Source organism: Echiichthys vipera (genome assembly GCF_963691815.1).
Source record: "Echiichthys vipera genome assembly, chromosome: 2".
In the NCBI taxonomy this organism is placed as follows: Eukaryota; Metazoa; Chordata; class Actinopteri; order Perciformes; family Trachinidae; genus Echiichthys; species Echiichthys vipera.
Window position 1 is genome coordinate 38579205 of NC_139827.1, and position 18108 is coordinate 38597312.

Genomic DNA, 18108 nt, shown 5'->3' on the forward strand with positions numbered 1-18108 from the left:
CTAATAATCACTATTACACTTTTAAATGATCATACCTAATAATCACACTTATCACATTCTTATTAATCATTACTAAAACACATGCTAACACATGATTATTAATTCTTCAATCATTGATTATCACACTCATTAATCATTACTAATACACACGCTAACACATGATTATTTATTCTTCAGGTGCCAATGGTTAAAGTTAGAGTTAAAGTCCTCCTTTTCTGAATGTGCTGGCTGCCTCAATCTAAAACAATAAATGGTAGAACAGGAAGGAAGGATTTCCCCACCAAAAAATTAAACAAGATGAAGAGCTTACCGACACACTGTTTGAATGGTATATCCCTACTATCAAAACGTCAGACCCAGAAGCACCAGTCAAATTTGCAGTTTCGGAGACTGCAACCCATGCTACGGACCTGGCTGACCCCTGACTTGACTCAAGCACAAAGTGACTGGAGGTATCGCCCTTTCCTGGGTCTCAGTGGGGACTGACCCCAAAGACATCCCGACTGGTGCTCACCACATGTCTCTGCAAAGCAAAGGTGCTAGGCTGAAAGCCTCCACTTCTGGTCAGCTGTGGTCTGATGCCTGTCAGGTAAAAAATAAGCACAAAGGCAAATCCCAAGACACTCCCAAATGCTTAGTGCCCCAGATGTAATGACTGCTAATGGTAATGACAGCACTATCATGCAAGGGATGCAGTGTGTTAGTACTAGCTTCAGAGCTATTGCCAAAACCTGCATAATGTCCATTTTCCTGTCTAATACAACACCACTATTGATCTACCCTGCTGAGTGTACCTAAAGAATCTGAACCTCCAGAGCAGGTATATATTTGACCTGACAGACCGACAATTTTGTTTCGCTTACTGTGCTGCCGCCTATATTTCACCCTGTTGAGGCTCACTGAGCTCAACTCTCAACATATGTCAGGTCTCCAACTACCTGTAACTCATTGAGCCAAGACTACCTACAGACTCGCGGCCTCAGCATGCTTCATCTCCCTCTAAAATGCTACAGGTGACGGATGTTTTTATCCACTGGGCATCATTCATGCATCACACATAAATGTACTACATGGTACACAACATATTAAACACTTAATTACAGCTCCCTATAGCTGTACAGTGTATAGCCAATAACTAATTCCTTGTTCAATGTTAATATATGTCAGTTTTTCCAGATAGTTATACTGTCACCCCTTATTGTCATTGTTGATGGTTCATGTCTCCCGTAATGAAACTCCTTTAATTGCACTGCATAAGATAATATATTGTTTTAATTATCAGTATTGTACTGGATGTTCAGATTATGATTTCTTCCTCTTGTCACGATTCATCATAATTCAACCATAGGTATACCTCTTGTATGTACTATATTCATTGATATTACCTTATTATCGATTGTGCTTTATTTTAGTAATGTGTAACTTTACATAAAGTGTTCATATTTGTGGTTCTAAATTCTTGCAAAATTGAAATTAAGACAACTGTTATCTTGTGCCCTGTTATTAAATATACTGAGATAAGACATTATCAATAAAAATCACACTACAGTATCAGTGCATCGCTGATCTGTTCAGGGAGTCAGCTGTAACCCTTGGGAGCCTCTGGTAAAGAGAAGGATGAATTCTTAACTACTGGCCAATCCTTCCCATACCTACATGTCTTATGTAGGTATGCCTACTCGGGTGTGCCCACCGACCACAGTTAGTTAAAATCCAGCATTTCCTGTAGACATTTGTAGAAAACCAAGTGATAACCAGAGTAGTGTTGTTTGCACAGCAATCCCCTTCACATTAGGTGTTTCTTTGATTTCACTTTGTGCCTTATAACCGTTTAATGCACACCTCCAAGTTGATCATCCTGCTTATACCATGGCCATTTGCCAACAATATAAAATAAAAGCATTTGGTTAAAGTTTTGCACTTAAAACCAAAAGGTTATAACAGTTGTCAGGACAAGAAGTAATTCTAGTCCCTTTTACAACCAAACAGTCATATATGCTTTTTTTTATCCACAAGTCAAGGTTCCAGTGGCTTTAAGCTGTAGCAAAAAAGAAGGAGCAGCCGGAAATGTGATTCCGCAAAGCATCTCTGTGACTTGTAGAAACATTTCTGGGGAAGGGCAGGCTTTGACACCTGGGCTCTTTAAGGTTGATATGGTTAAATGTTGGGTAGAAGAATTTATAATGTGATCAAACTTGAGCAGAACTACATGTGCATTAAATGGTGTTAACATAAACCTGTCGGCCAAGCAGAAAAGAGTACTCACCCAGGCCATGGAATAATGCAGATTAAGAGGTAGACTGAATATGTCATAGTAATACCAAAATGAACATCCGCATGCAATAATAATTCACCAAACAGACTTGCTGTTAACTTGTGTTTTAGTAATATAATGTTTGGACATCATGTACAAGTGCCACACAGCTCAAATGGAATGTCCTTAATAACTACAGATCGCCACAAACCTGGTTAGCTTTAAATTAATGCATCTGGACATCAGTTAACAAGAGAATATTCAGAGAAACAATTTTTTGGACTCACTAGCAACATGATAATAGCAGATTGTGCTCCAAACTAAGACCGATAACTTTGGCTATATAAAAAGAAATAAGGGCTTTTGGCACAAACAAATTTTGCATTATTCTTTAACATAAGAAAACAGATATACTTCACACAGGTATACTTCAACGTATAACTATCGTGAGTCCTGAGAACAAGCCTTTCTCTTTAAGGCAGTGATCCGATTTCTGACATAATTTTTTACTCCAGTCCAGATTCGGTCTTTGAGCGCATAGGGTTCTGCATTGATGCACCGAAGGCAGTCGATCTTTTTAGGTACCTTGCATGTGTGGATGAACCGCATCATGTGTCATTCAACTGCATGTACCTCACTGTCTTCCCACTTACGTTTGGAGTTACCTCTGTTGTCTGCGAAGAAAAGATAGAGGTGTTGTCAATATCTCATTACTTAAAGCATTTTTTGCAGTTTAGTACTACTGTTAAAAGTGCAAGGACAGCACCAAGGTAAACTGATCAATAATAGAAGACAATGAATGCTACATACATCTACAAATGTTTAAAATTACTTAAATACAATCCCAAATAGGCATCACAATTAATTTTGAAATAAAAAGCTGGGTCCATGCTCCACCAACATTAGCTGAAGAAAGTACTGGCTTTTTGGGAGCAGAGCTAAGGTCCTGACGATGTCATATACTGTACAGACATGAAAAGAAAGAGAAATATTCACAATATTAATCAATAGCTCTTAGAGGGTTATGCCTTTATTCCTAGAATCTGGAGTTAAAATACTTAACATTTTAAGCACTTTCCAAAGCGTTACAGTGTTACTACGTAATCTTAAGATTCTTCTCCAAACTCACTTGTTAGCTGCATTTGTAAACACTTTTTTAATCAGAGATTTTAGTATCAATCAACTTTTTAACAGAATTTAAAACTTTAGAATAGGGACAAATTATTTTCTGTGCCTACCACAAGGGGAAACGCTGTTACTGTGTGTTGAGTTAATAACGATGGACTATTTTAACGATAACAAGTGTTACCTTGAATCAATGAGGTCGAGACAGTCACATTTTTAGTTTGGCAAATCCCATCAGCATCGGAGCTGGGATGTTTCGGGAGGGACAGCTAGGAGTAACATTGGCTGAAGTCGAACACGCTGCACTGCTTCTGATTAAGCTTCTAATAAGTATGTTGCTGGTGTTATATGTTTTAGACATTTTTTTTGTCCATGACATTAGGTGCCATTTTCTGACATCTGACCGGACCCAGGACCAGTCCCAGCCTGGTCAGATGCTTACATGAACTGATGACAAAACCTACACTCTCTGCGCTCCCTGTGGAGCATTTTCCAGCTCAGTATAGTATACAAACACTGTCTGCCCCACGATCATGTAAATTAATCAGATCAAAAATGAACAGAAGAGGAGCTATACAGGAAAAACCTGATACAATTCAACGCAAAATCTGTGACTTTGCAACAAAATCAGAAAATAAAATGTGGACATTTAAACATCAGATCTCTGTCATCTAAAGCTGTATTAGTAAACGATCTGATATCGGATAACCATATTGATTTACTCTGTATGACTGAAACATGGCTGTGTCATGAAGAATAAGTAAGCCTAAATGAATCCACTCCTCCCAGTCATATTAATACTCATATTCCTCGAGGCAGTGGTCGAGGAGGAGGCGTTGCAGCTATTTGTGACTCAGGCCTATTAATAAACACTAAACCTAAATTAAATTATAATTCATTTGAAAGTCTTGTTCTTAGTCTTCCACATTCAACCTGGAAAACTGTGCAGCCAATTATACTTGTTATAGTGTACCGTGCTCCTGGTCCGTACTCTGAATTTCTATCTGAATTCTCAGAGTTTCTGTCAAATTTAGTCCTTAAATCTGACAAAGTAATCATTGTAGGAGATTTTAATATTCATGTGGACAGTGATAATAATAGTCTTAGTGAGTAGGTTTATGTACACTCTGACTAAAACCAATCGAATCTAATAGAGAGATAAACGCAATACTGTTTTAATCACACCCTCGACCTTCTTTTGGCTTATGGTGTGGAAATTAATGACTTAATGGTCTGATAAAATAGGATTCTGTGGAAAGACTATTATTTAATAACTTTTGAATTCATATTACAGGACTACTCACCTCTGGGTAAAAGTGTCTACACTAGATGTTTATCTGATAGTGCTATAACTAAATTTAAGGAAGTGATTCCATCTGCATTTACTTTAATGCCTTATCCTAGTCTTCAAGATTCCTGTTGGAAAGTAAATGGCACTCCACTAAACTGGAGGAATCTCACTTAGTTTGGCAAGAAAGTCTTAAAACATATAGGAAGGCCCTCTGTAATGCCAGAGCAGCCTATTACTCATCTTTAATAGAGGAGAATAAGAACAATCATAGATTTCTTTTCAGCACTGTAGCCAGGCTGACAGAGAGCCACAGCTCTATTGAGCAATGTATTCCTGTAACCCTCAGTAGTAACGACTTCATGACCTTCTTTAATGACAAAATTATAACTATTAGAGACAAAATCAACTCGCTTGGCACAAATTTTTCATCAAACCCAGGAACCTTAGAAACTGTACGACCTGATATATTCTTGGACTGCTTTTCTACAGTCGACCTTAACAAATTAACCTCTACCATTTCAGCATCAAAACCTTCTACTTGTCTCCTAGACTCTATCCCAACTAGGTTACTTAAAGAGGTGTTACCTTTAGTTGGCACTCCTGTATTAGATATGATTAACATGTCTTTATCAGTAGGTTATGTACCACAGTCTTTTAAAGTAGCTGTAATTAAACCTTAAAAAGCCCAGTCTTGATCCTGAGGTACTAGCCAACTATAGACCTATATCTAACCTTCCTTTTCTCTCTAAGATCCTCGAGATATTAGTTGCCAATCAGTTGTGTGACTTTTAACATATTAATGAGATATTTGAGGATTTCCAGTCAGTAATTTTCACCAGTGCTGTCTCAGTGCTATGATTCCCCCTTGAAATCCTAACGACCTTCTTATTGCTTCAGACAAAGGACTTGTCTCTGTACTTGTTTTACTAGATCTTAGTGCGGCCTTCGACACTATGACCATCACATCCTGCTACAGAGACTGGAGCATCTAATCTGCATTAAAGGAACCGCACTGAGGTGGTTAAAGTCATATCTATCAGATAGATCTCAGTGTGTACATGTTAATGACAAATCCTCCATCCACATGAGTCCCACAGGGTTCTGTCCTTGGACCGATTCTATTGACCTTATATATGCATATTAAATTTTCACTCTCTGTGTGAGACACACACACACACACACACACACACACACACACACACACACACACACACACACACACACACACACACACACACACACACACACACACACACACACAATTTGCACATTTGCATTGGTATGCTGATGATACACAATTATATTTGTCGATCAAACCAGAAGAAACCGATCAGTTAGATAAACTTCAAATGTGCATTAAGGAAATAAAAAGCTGGATGACCTGCAATTTTCTGATGTTAACCTCAGATAAAACTGAAGTTATGGTACTTGGCCCCAAAGGCCTCCGAAACTCAATAGCTAAAGACATTGTTAGTCTGGATGATGTTGTGTTGTCCTCCAGCACCACAATAAGGAATCTGGGTGTTATTTTTGACCAGGATATGTCCTTCGATTCTCACATAAAACCAATGACAAGGACTGCATATTTTCACCTGCGTAATATTGCGAAAATTAGGAACATTGTGTCTCAGAAAGATGCAGAAAAACTAGTCCATGCATTTGTTACTTCTAGGCTGGACTATTGCAACTCCTTATTATCAGGCTGCTCCAATAAGTCTGTTAAGAGTCTCCAGTTGGTCCAAAATGCTGCAGCCCCTTTACTGACTAAAACAAATAGAAGAGAACGTATTTCTCCTGTATTAGCTTCTCTGCCCTGTAAAATCTAGAATAGAATTTAAAATCCTTCTCCTTACGTACAAAGCTCTTATTGGTCAGGCTCCGTCATATCTTAAAGAGCTCATAGTACCGTATCACCCGACTAGATCTCTGCGCTCTGATAATGCAGGGCTACTCGTCGTTCCTAGAGTCTCCAAAAGTAGAAATGGAGGCAGAGCCTTCAGCTACCAAGCTCCTCTCCTGTGGAACAAACTCCCAAATGTTATTCGGGAGGCAGACACTGTCCCCATATTTAAGAGTAAACTTAAAACGTTCCTTTTTGATAAAGCTTACAGCTAGGACTTAAAAGATTTTCTTCTGCTTAATTATGCTGCTATAGGCCGGTCTACCGGGGGACAATACTTTTCCTGATACTCTGAGCTTCTCTCCTCTCTGTCTGTACCATTCATGTCTCATCAATGCATGTTACTAATTCCGCTTCTTCCCCGGAGTTGTTTGTGCTTTGTCGTCTCGCAGGTCTCTGCTGATCGTGGTGGTGCCTGCTGCTGTGGTCCTACATGACGCTTCCTGCTGCTATTATCACTGTTACTCATATATACTATGTAATGGTAAATTTGAATATTCCTTTTTCCTTGAGAAGCCTTTCAGACAGGCAGAACAGAAGGTTTTCCCCCCAAGATATCAGATCCCTTTTTTCTTTTCTACCCATTTGTGTATTTTAATGTCTAGACCTTGTAATTGCATTTCACGTTTCAGAGACAGTCAACAGCTCACTGTCTCATGAGGTATTCAACCCTTGTGTATTCTGAAACTGTGTTGATCAGACCTGTTAATTATACGGCAGGATGTCTGGGCTGGTCAACCCCACAGTAAGACAAAGGATGTAATACACATTCAAGGGGTGGGCTTTCCTCAGGTTATAAATGTTCAAGGTTTCTTTTGCTCACTTGTCTTTCCTCATTCGAACCGCTCGCATGTCGATTGACCTTTTCTTTGCAAAGAAAATAAACTTTGTCGGCCGGCAAGAATTCGTTATTTCATTCTTCACCAAGAGCAGAAAATTTCCACGACAATTTGGTGTCAGAAGTGGGATTCCTCAGGTGATCGTCTGGGACGGAATGCGGACAGGGATAGGCCATCCTGGAAAAGAAAAGCTTTTCAGCCTCTAACCTCAAAATCTCTTCTGAGGGAGGACTGACCGCAGACGCCCCAGATTGTTCCTGCTGGAATCCTGCGAACAATAAATCAGCGAAATTTATCTGGTGAGCATTGAAATATTGAAATTCTAACTCCTTGTCTTTTAAAATTTGGGATTTAATTTTACATAATATTTCTAGTTTTCGTTTTATCCACAATTGCTACTGAGTCTCTGACTCAGGGATCAAAGTTTAAATACTTTGGGTTACGCTTGCATCACTTGTGCGGGTTATATAGATATTTTATTATATTGGTATAAGAAAACGAAGTGGTCCTTGCAGAGACGTCTGTATTGTAAGTTGTCGTGCACGACCTCCGCAGCTGGAATGGGGAGTAAAGGCTCTGTTGAGGCAGGACCTCCGGAGGGGCAATTGTGGATGTAATGAGAAAGAAATATGGGGATAAAACTCTAAAATATTTAAATGTCTGGACAGCTGAGTTAACTATATTACTATTAGAGGAAAAACTAAAGAAAAAAGAACTAAACATGAGAAGGTAAAAGAAATTATCTGTAAAAAAAAAAAATAAAAATTGGAAACTATAGAAAATCAAAGGGAATGTTTACAGATTTGGAAAGCGGAAGCAAAAGCAAGAAATAGGAGAATAATGCAGAAACAACTTCCTTTTTCAAACGAAATAACTGAAACAAATTAAAAACAAGATTTAACCACAAAAAGAACATCAGACCCGCAGGTTTCTTCCTTTTTGTTTCCACAGTTGGCGGCTTTGAAGCCGGACCCATAACTCTACTGCAGCCACCGAACCACCCTTCAGCTCCACCACCATACAACGCTACAACAGCTGACGAGAGAAGAAGAACAGATCCCTTCAGCATGACACAACAAACAAGTTCGGGAGCAGCCCATCCAGATGCGTCTGTTCAAACAAAAGATTCTTCGGACAAACAAAAGAAGAAACATCTCAATAAGAACTTCACATGGCAGCAATGACCATGTATAACACAGCCCGAGACTACAGACAGCCACACCGTGAACACAGACAAAGAATACACAGCCAAGACAACAACTGGAAAAACAATGCTAACAGATCTGCAAGAAGACGTCCTGATGACATCTGTTACCGCTGTGGCCAATCTGGACATTGGAGACGTGAATGTCTCACACCAAAATCGTCAGTTCCACAGACATCAGACTGACGGTGGTCGGGGGCTGTCGGAGAGGGATGGACTCCTGCTGACAAGCCCAACCAACATGTAAAACCAGAAGGAGGTACTGCACAACACTCACACACACATGTTGACACACAATCTATTGAGAGCTCAGACACAATTGCTTTAACATATGTTCAATACACATCTGATCATTTCAAAAGGTTTCCCAAACATACATTGACTTTTGCTGAGCAAGATGTATTCTTAGTTGATTCAGGAGCCACACATTCTGTGATAAGAGCTCTAGAACTCACTACAAAACCAAGACTGAGTGGAAAACATGTATACTCTGTTGGTTCATCAGGTCAAACAATCAGAGAGAACATTACTGTCCCACTCAAATGTGAGGATGGAACATATACAGGTTTCAAACATGCATTTTTACTCTCTGAAGTCTGTCCCATTAATCTCATGGGCAGAGATTTAATGTGCAGATTAGGCCTTTGCCTAACCTCAACCCCAGAGGGTGTGAAAGTTCACAGACTATCTGATTTGGAACCAAGTCTTTCACACTCCTTCGTTCACCCAAATTTAAATTCGCTCTATGCATATCAATGGAAATTACAGGAACTAACAGTCTCTTCTGAACTAGTCACAGAAGCTAAAAAGACAGTGTTAACAGCTGCAACTGATTTCATGACACCGGAGGATCTACATTGTACATCTCACATGTCACCAGAACCTGATGAGCCATTTGAGGAAAGCTCGATGAGAGAGAGATTTGACAAGCTTAAACTATCACACATATATTGGACACAACACAGATGTGCTATGTCAATATCTCCCACATCAGCTCAATCAAACGTGTACACCATAACTGATTCTGTCCCACACATAACACTTGCAAAACACACATCAGATAACTGGGAAGATTTGGGCCCATTCATAAAAGCATGTCAGCGCGCAGCCGATGGGCAAAAGACATGTGATCGATCAAATTTTTTATTTTTATTTTTTTTATTTTTTTATTTTTTTTTTATTTATTTTTTTTTCACCAGTACTGCAGTGTTATTGTAAAGGTTTAACATCTGTTGTGCACACTACGAAAACAATCCAGCTGGTACCCGAAAGCACTTCTAAATCCTTTTCTTTTTTGTCTGAAGAACAAGCTGAAGCTATCACCGCCCTACAGGAAGTCCCTAAGACACTGTGGGCTATTAATAAGTATGATGTTGGCCTCATCGAAAACTGTGAACCTGTTGTCATAACTCCAAAATCTGACTTTAGACCTTGCAAGCCTCAATATCCACTCAAACAAGAAGCCATCGATGGCATAACGCCAGTTTTTGAGTCTCTTAAAGCAGCAGGAGTAATTATCCCCTGTGATGACTCTCCAGTGCGCACCCCTTTGTTCCCTGTGAAAAAAATCAGAGATAAAAATCAACCAACAGAATGGCGCTTTGTTCAAGATCTGCAAGCAGTTAATGCAGCAGTCCGATCCAGAGCTCCAAATGTTCCAAATCCTTACACCATCCTGTCTCAAGTTCCCCCGAATGCGAAATTCTTTTCAGTGGTGGATCTTTCTAATGCTTTCTTCAGTGTTCCAGTCCATCCAGAAAGTCAATTTTGGTTTGCTTTCAACTTCAATGGAAGAGGCTACACTTTCACTCGCTTGTGTCAAGGATATTGTGAGAGTCCCACCATCTACAATGAAGCTCTCAAACAAAGTCTTGAATCTCTTCTTCTCTCTCCAGGTATTGTCTTACTACAGTATGTTGACGACCTTTTGATCTGCAGTCAAACCAAGGAACAATGCGAAGCCAACACAGTCAAACTCTTAAAACATTTGGCTAAAAGTGGTCACAAAGCCAGCTTGTCGAAATTACAATTTGTCCAGGAACAAGTTCTTTTCTTAGGTCATGTCATCACTTCTGAGGGAAAAACTCTGTCACCAAAAAGAGTAGAATCAATTCAGAATCTTCCAAGACCTCTCACGAAAAAACAAATGATGTCATTTCTTGGAACGTGCTCTTATTGTCGACAGTTCATTTTAAACTATGCCATTCTTGAGGCTCCACTCGCCTCCCTCATTCATGGCAATAGTTTGCAATCACAAGGTAAGATCACATGGACTCCTGAAGCAGAACAATCTTTCACCAAACTAAAACTTGCCTTACAGACCACTCCAACTTTGGGACTACCTGACCCCACCAGGTCATTTACTCAAACAGTAGATGAGAAAAATGGATACATGACTTCTGTTTTGTTACAGGATCACGGAAATAAACTACGTCCCGTAGCCTATTTTTCTTCCAAACTGGATCCTGTGGCTGCAGGCCTCCCAAGATGTCTCAAAGCTGTTGCTGCAGCAGAAAAAGCAGTTATGGCCTCCAGAGACATTGTGGGTTACTCTGATGTAACCCCCCTGGTCCCACATGCTGTGTCCATGATTTTACTTGAACAAAAAACTTCTCACCTCTCCACAGCAAGATGGCTCAGATATAACACTGTGCTTTTAGAAATGTCTAACATCACAGTCAAAAGATGCAATGTTTTAAACCCTGCCACTCTCCTCCCTACGCCTGACGACGGACAGGAACATAATTGTGTTGCTGTCCTCCAACAGGTCTGCTCTCCAAGACCAGATCTACAAGAAACCCCATTAACTAACCCTGATTTGGTTCTTTTTGTAGATGGATCTTCCTCACGTGACCCCCAAAGCGGTCACAACAGAGTGGGATTTGCTGTTGTCACTAACCATGAAACTCTTGTCTCAGACTCACTCCCTTCCCAATACTCTGCACAAGCAGCAGAACTGATAGCATTGACAGAGGCATGCAAACTGGCAAGAAACAAAGCCGTAACTATTTACACTGACTCCAGATATGCATTTGGTGTTGTACACGATTTCGGCACTCTGTGGAAACACAGACAATTCTTAAAATCTGACGGAAAACCCATTCTCAATCATGACAAAGTTGCAGATCTTCTAGATGCCATTTTGCTCCCAACCTCAATTGCTGTTTGTAAATGTCTTGCTCATACTAACAACTCTGACCCCATCTCCCTAGGAAACGCAAGAGCTGATACTGCTGCAAAAAGAGCAGCACTCCAACCCATTATCCTTAATTCTTTGTTTGTTTCAACTCCAGCCTCCATACCCAGCTCCCTCGAAGCATTACAGACCTTTGCCACACCAGAGGAAAACACGCTGTGGAAACGAAGCGGTGCCACACAGAAAGACGCAGTGTGGCAAGGGCCTGATAACAAACCATGTCTACCTAAACATTTCTTTCCTCACTTTGCAAAGTTGACACATGGATTGGACCATGTGTCAAAAGGGGGAATGTTGGATGCCATAACCCGCTATTGGTTCACCAAAGGTTTTTCAGCTTATGCGCAGAAGTCTTGTCAATCATGTATGATTTGTGCAACACATAACACAGGTGAAGTCGGCCCTTCCACTGCCAGCTTCCACATCGCTCCATGACTTCCAGCCGGGTGACTGGGTGGTGATATAGGACCTGAGATGGAAAAATTGGAATTCCAAACGCTGGCGAGGTCCATTCCAAGTACTCCTGACAACACACACCGCTGTGACGATTGCTGAAAGAACAACGTGGATACACACCAGCCACTGCAGGAAGGTTCCCGAACCAACAGAGGGACTCAGCTGTCAACCCGGACAGCGCGAGAACGAACAACGAGAGGACAACACGAGGGATAACTCCGTGAATTCATCAAACACCAATTAGAGGCACAGACATTTTCTTTCAACTGCATCATGCACCACCTGATCCTGTTCCTTTCATGGTCAGCGATGCTGACAGAAGCTTACACCTACAAACCCGACAAGACTGTCACTCTGACCAAAGGACAAAATGCAACATTCACTTGCACTGTTTATCCTGAAATTTGGCGATCAGGACAAGTTCATGCATATTATGCCAATTATGACAAATATCTATGCAAAGACCCTTGCAGCCCGCGTGATTGGCATCTGGTGGTAACTGCCACCAATGAAAACCTTGCTCCAAACGGAGACCCCCGCTTCACGATGACAAAAATACCACGCTCCAACGGAGTCCAAATCACCATCTCTGATGTCAGAACCCCTGATGCAGGTACATATTGGTGTGGAATTGAATATCCAAACACTGATATGTATAAACAACTCAGAGTTATAGTCAATGAGCCACTTACTGTCAGATGTTAAGACCATTCCACCGACCTCTGAGAAAGACAATTATCATCCGGACAATTTAAGCACCACTGACTCCAAAGATGACACAGTGCAACAAGCCCTCAGACAATGTACCGGCAACAGCGCATGTGCCCTAGCTCTATTACACAAAAAAGAGTTGAAAATTCCTGGTGACTGTTGGGTTTGTCAGGCTCTAGCAGCCAGATGGCAGGCAAAACCCCTTACAGCAAATGTTGTGTTACAGGGTCACATGAAAGAATCCTGGGGCAAAGAAGAGCATGGTAAGTGCACTGTCCCTCTGGGAATGATGACGTTATTAATTGCTGGTCAACAAATCAGGAATAATGTTTCAATTACTCCACACCCCAATATTACCTGTACTGATTCACATTCAACTCCCACTAACATGGCATTTGAAGTTCCTCTACAACATGCAGAGACTTGTGTTTGTTCAGCATCACCATCCGGCCCTTATCTAGGTCAGTCAAGTTGTCAAACAAAAATATTTGTAAACACTACAGCATCAAATAATTGTTCTTATAGATGGCCTAATAACACTCTAACAAAATTTACCTGTCCATTTAAACAACTTTCATCCCAACCGGGAATAATGTGGTCTTGCGGCAGGAAAGCTTTTCACAATTTGCCAACTCAGTGGTCTGGTTGTTGCCACCCATCAGTAGTTACAACTTCCACAGAAATCTTATATAAAAAAACTCCTACCATTAATATTCAATCTACCATACATTCTCAAACTCACCAAGATACTATTGGTGTCCCTACCAAATTTGATGGTTATGTGTTGGCGGATCCCTGGACTTCCCCAGGCGCTAATATTGGCTGGTCTCTATTTTTAGGAGGTGGAACAACTGCAGCACTGAACAAAATTAATGGAATAGCCTGGTCTGTTCTCTCCTTAGCAAACCACACCGAAGCAGCCTTTACTCTAGTAAATACAGAAATGTCTGCGATCAGAACAGCAGTTATTCAACACAGACTTGCCCTTGATATCATACTAGCTGAAAAAGGAGGTACTTGCAAAATGCTCAATGTTTCTTGTTGTTTTTATGTCCCTGATGAATACGAGAACATCACCGACATCATCAAGCACATGCAAGATGCCATTCAACCCCCACAAGTTGTGAATGACTCATGGTTTTCCTGGTTACAACTTTGGGGCCAAGGATGGGCATCATGGTTTTTAACAATAATTACCCCAGTTGTAGTTATTCTCTTTTTGCTCTGCACCGTAATTCCCTGCATGTTGAAGTGGTTGTCTAACATACTCACCAAAAAGGTGATCCAATCCTCTACATATGTTCATGTGAATGTCAACAATGACCATCAAAATTCAACCTCATTCTACGTCCCTGATTCCCATCACTACCCCAGCTCAGACTCTGACTTTGATGAAGACATTTTGTAAAAAAAAAAAAAAAAAAAAAGTATGTTTTATCTTTCTTTCTTTTTATTATTATTATTATTATTATTATTATTATTATTATTATTATTATTATTATTATTATTATTATTATTATTATTATTATCTTTATTATTAATTTTTGTTTTTGGTTTACTTCTTTATCATTATTTCATTTCATCTATTTTGATTTTGCAAATGTTATTATTCTTATTTCTTGTTTATGTTTTATTCTCTTCATTTGTGATTAATGAATAATCAAAAGGGGGAAATGTAATGGTAAATTTGAATATTCCTTTCTCCTTGAGAAGCCTTTCAGACAGGCAGAACAGAAGGTTTTCCCCCCAAGATATCAGATCCCTTTTTTCTTTTCTACCCATTTGTGTATTTTAATGTCTAGACCTTGTAATTGCATTTCACGTTTCAGAGACAGTCAACAGCTCACTGTCTCATGAGGTATTCAACCCTTGTGTATTCTGAAACTGTGTTGATCAGACCTGTTAATTATACGGCAGGATGTCTGGGCTGGTCAACCCCACAGTAAGACAAAGGATGTAATACACATTCAAGGGGTGGGCTTTCCTCAGGTTATAAATGTTCAAGGTTTCTTTTGCTCACTTGTCTTTCCTCATTCGAACCGCTCGCATGTCGATTGACCTTTTCTTTGCAAAGAAAATAAACTTTGTCGGCCGGCAAGAATTCGTTATTTCATTCTTCACCAAGAGCAGAAAATTTCCACGACAACTATCACTAGTTTAATAAACTATAAAATTTGTAGCCATAAAAACACCACCAGTGGTATGTCTCGCTGTATTGTATCTGCTATTGCCACTACTCATCATTAATCATGTTTGCCACCATAATTATTATCATTGTCATATTCTATCACCTTAGCTGTGCTTGTTTCTACTATTCTGTTGTATTAACTGTCTTAACATATACGTCATATTCACATTACTATAGATATTATTATAGTTACTGTTAGACAGGCTTTGCTTGCTTGCATCTCTGGAAGTGTGTCTGTCTCTCTCTGTCCATCTGTGTGTCATTTCTCGCTTTCTCTCTCCTTTTCTTCTTCCCCAACCGGTCAAGACAGATGGCCGTCCTCCACAGAGCAGGGTCTGTCCGACGTTCCTGCCTGTTAAAGGGAAGGTTTTCGTTGCCACAGTACTCTACAGAGGAATTGTTGGGTCTATGTAAATCATAAATAAGTCATTGAGTGTGGTCTTTACCTACTCTGTAAAGTGTCCTGAGATAACTTTTGTTATGAGTCGACACTATAAATGAAATTGAATTAAATTGAATTGAATGAAGCCTCTTGGATGAGAGGTGAAACGCCTTCCTAGACAAATAGCCAGTCCAGTTGCTTTTGACTGAAATTGCTTTGAGGATAACGATGACCTGGACAAATGAGAACATTCCCAGGCCTACTTTTGGGGTCGTTCTATACGCGCGCACACACACACACACACACACACACACACACACACACACACACTTGGCATCCCTAATTGGGGACATACATACTGATGTTTTGACATTATACGAAGATGAAAGTCTATCAGTACTTTTTGGGTCATTCTAAACTCACACACACACACACACACACACACACACACACACACACACACGCAGAAGTCATACCTAATTGGGGACATCCGTATATGAAAAGTCTGTAAGTACTTTAGGAGATGTTCCAAACACAGCTCATTGTCTTTACATTACATCACTACTTGGGTTGCCATTAGAAAAACACTGGACAAAAATACATGCTAAAATAAAATGATTCAGCAGTGGTCTAGGTGGCAGGCAGACACTGTCAACACTAAGAAATAAGAAAATACAGGCAGCAGGCAGACTCTCTTTGGATACACACACTATAACACAAGAATGAACGTGTAGGAGCATTTTTGGAGAATTTTCATCTTTTTTCAGTAAAGAAATTCTTGCTCAACAGGTCTTTACGTAGTATTTTATACACTGGCCCCTACCTCAGGTCTGTCACTTTCTTTGACACTCGGCTGGTTAACATCAGGTGCCAATTGCTGCTGGAATAGGAAAAAAATGTTATTCACTATTTTTATTACATTTGGGGGCATTCCAACACACACAAACACACGTAGTAGTCATACCTAATTGTTTGGAACATCTCCTAAAGTACTTACAGACTTTTCATATACAGATGTTCCCAGAGCTCATTGTCTTTACAGTACATCACTACTTGGGTTGCCATAAGAAAAACACTGGACAATAATACATGCTAAAATAAAATGATTCAGCAGTGGTCTAGGTGGCAGGCAGACACACTCAACACTGATAAATAAGAAAATACAGACAGCAGGCAGGCTCTCTGTGGACACACACACTATAACACAGAAATTAATGTGTAGGAGCATTTTTGAATTCTTTCTTGACAGGTAGGGCGAGTTTATAAAATACAACTCAAATACTACTTGCTCCTGATGTTTATTGCTTTCTTTGACACTTGGCTGGCTAACATCAGGTGCCAATTGCTGCTGGAAAAGGAACAAAAAGTGTTATGTACTATTTTCATTACATTTGGGGCATTCCAAAACACACACACATGCTCATCTTACCTAATTGGGGTACAGTCTATCAGTCTATAAGTAGTTTTGGGGTCATTCCAAACACACACACACACATGGGGACATTAATCTAAGTATAATGTTTAGAAACCAGTATACACGTCTGTCATTACTTCAGGAGACATTTCAAACACACATCATTGTCCGATCAGTCCATTACTACTTGCACTGCTATAAGGTAAACACTGGATAATAATATATACTCTTAAACCAACTGAGTACTACACTGAGAACAAATACCTTAAATCTCTAAGAGATTAAGTAGTATTTATAAACTGGCCCCTACCTGAGGTCTGTCCCTGAAAGCAGGTGTCAGCTGCTCGCTGACATCAGGTATCAGCTGACTGTTGACATGAAGTGCCATTTTCTGCTAGAAAAGGAAACCGGGAAAAAATCAAACCAATCATGATAAAGGTCAAATCACAAGACACAATGACATCAGATTCATATGAAAATGAAGAAAAAAAACTATTATCAACATTTAACAAATTGTACCTGTATGTGCCAGGGCCAGTCTGAATCCCCGTGATTGTAAGTTATTTCTTCACCTGGGGCGATGTCTCTTAGGGCAAACAGGCAAAGATGTGGCATCCCACCAACATCAATAGTTTTTATCTTGCAGTAAGGCTTGATGTGGTCATCATTTACAAGCCTTCCCAGTGACTTGTCTTCAACAGATGCATCAAGACTTAAGGACAATAATATTTATATTAAGGTTAGTTACCTACTTTGCTTGTATACAGTGTTAAGAAGGGCATGTTTTCTTTGAAAGCTGAGTAAGTAATTGAGGTAACTTGCAACAAAATACATTTACAGTATTACTGGGGTGGTGAGTCTCTTGCATGGTTTGTTAGTAATTGGGATATCTTAAGGTTAACAGGCCATTCAAAGCTCATCTCCTAAAACTATTGTTATTTATTATACCTGCCAACAAAAGCATATTTATTATAACTTACCACCAACATCCCCCTTTCCATTTGAAGTTAAACAGGAATACTGCTTCTTTGTCATTGTAGTTCTTCATATAAAGACCATCCTGATTCAAAAGTTTACCACGGTATTCAAGCACAAAATCTCCTTTGTTAAAAACCTCCAAAGCAAGCACACCTCGACTTTTAAAAAAA